Genomic DNA, 1,983 nt, shown 5'->3' on the forward strand with positions numbered 1-1,983 from the left:
TGGGGTGGGGGGCAGGGGTAGTGTTTAGCTTGCCAGCCTGGGGCAGCTCTGACTCAGATCAACGTGCTGCAGAGGGTTTGGCTGGGGCACAAGGGTGTTCCAGTGCAGGGCTAGTTGGCAGGCAGCCCTGCACTGAAGCACCCTCATGCCCCAACCAGCCCTGTTAGCATCTAAACATGCCTAAAGAATGTCACCGCAGGATAGTACTTGTATTTACAAGTACTAACCTGCAGCAGAGTTAGTTTCCTGCAGCATAATAGAGGTGCACATGTAAACACTGAAACTTCAATGCAGAGCTAATTAGGGAGATCCACAGTAAATGTCTTGTGTAGATGCACCTAGTCAGGACTTTGTTCCAATGCTCAATTGCAAGACTTTCCTATAAAACAGGGGTGGGCAAATATTTTGGCCGGTGGGCCACTTAACGAGCTTTGGTTACCTCTTGAAGGCCGCACAAAGTCTTTCAGAAAACATCATTTTAACAAATTATAGACAAAAAAACAAATCATATAGTAAAAATCAAACATCTGCTATAAATACATTTTAATTTTATTTCAAAAAATAACTTTTGCTTGGATTCATCTTTCAGTAGTGTATATAGAGGTGATTGCATAATAGCTCAAAATAAAGTCTTACTCTTGTATATTTGGGGGGGGGTTGTGTGTTGGTGGGGTGCACGTGTTTGGGGGGCAGGCGGCACACTAGGTCCCATAACCTGGCTAGGGGTCAGGAAAGGGAAGGAGAGGGGGCAGAGAGCACATGCAGCAGAGCTCACCCAAGCAGTATGGTGCATATATGGTCTCCCCTGATCTGGCCCACAGCTGCCCCCATGGTGCTCTGCATTGTGCCAAATCCTGCCCACTCCCACCTGGGGCAGCCCAAGCTGGGTTTTCTCCCACACCCACTCCACACCTGCTGATAGCCCTGCCCCTGGACAGTGCACACACCTTCCTGGCAGGACACCTGGCCACACACAGGTAGCTGCTCATTGCACTGGATGTCTGAGTGGGTGGAAGGCGGCCAAACACCGGAACTGGAGCCTTGTATGCTGGGGCAGGAGCTGCCTGGCTGCAGCTTCCCCCCAACCTGACTGGGCATGTGGTGCCTGGCATGTGCCGCCTGGCTACCTGTGCCACTTCCCTACACTATCTGCTGCCTGGAACAGCACAACAGGGGCAGGAGAAGGAGGAGCTACTGGAAGCAAGGGGAGCCAAGCAGTACCTGGGTGGCTGCAGCAGCATTGGCAGCAGTCCCACTGGGAAGCTGTGCATGCTGGCCAGGGCCAGGGTTGTGCCATTGGCAGGCACAGGGTGGGTGCAGGCAGGAGTGCGGTAGAGGCTGCCCCAGGCAGGGCTCAGCCCCATGCAGAGCACCACAGGGGCAGTTGTAGGTTGGATATAAATCAACTGGAAAGCCTTATTTTGCCCACCCCTGCTCTAGAGTCACAAATAAATAGCACTGTAAAATTATGGGAGACCCTGCCTTGCAAATCCAAGCCAGGGCCATGTGCCTGCTTACAGTACAACATCCCACAGGAGCCTTTAGACCAGTTGTCTTCAACCTTTTTAGGTCGGAGATCATTTTTGTAATTTAAGAGGAACCAAATATCTATCCCCCTCCTGTCCACCCAGAAGGTAAGTCTGTGTGGAGGGAAGGAGGGAGGTGAAAAGGGCTGTGGAGGGAGCAGGGCAGATTGAGGCCCCAGCCCTACCCCTCTCCCTCCCTCACTGCTGGGGCCCCAATCACCCTTACCCCTCAAACAGTAGTGAGGGAGAGGCAAGACCTGCACAGCTGGGGCAGGGGTAGTGACAAGCAGCTTGTACAGGGGGTGCAGGGAGGGGGCAGCACACAGCCCAGGAGGGCAGGGACGGTGTGTGCCCTTGGATCTGCATGCAGGGCAGGGCGAACTGGGGCAGTGCCAGGCTCTTCCTGTCTGGGCTGCGCTCAGACTGGGTGGCTGTAGCGGCGGCCCTGGAAGTGAGA

The 1,983-nt window shown here is 53.9% G+C and overlaps 1 protein-coding gene across 3 annotated transcripts in view; it reads right to left on the reverse strand.

The window, feature by feature from the left end:
- Nucleotides 1–1,983, reverse strand: part of FOXJ2 (forkhead box J2) — a 68,944-nt gene that overhangs the window by 11,224 nt on the left and 55,737 nt on the right. The gene's annotated exons all lie outside the window — the stretch shown is intronic.

Source organism: Gavialis gangeticus, unplaced genomic scaffold (assembly GCF_001723915.1).
Source record: "Gavialis gangeticus isolate Ggan-Ray unplaced genomic scaffold, GavGan_comp1, whole genome shotgun sequence".
Taxonomy (NCBI): Eukaryota; Metazoa; Chordata; order Crocodylia; family Gavialidae; genus Gavialis; species Gavialis gangeticus.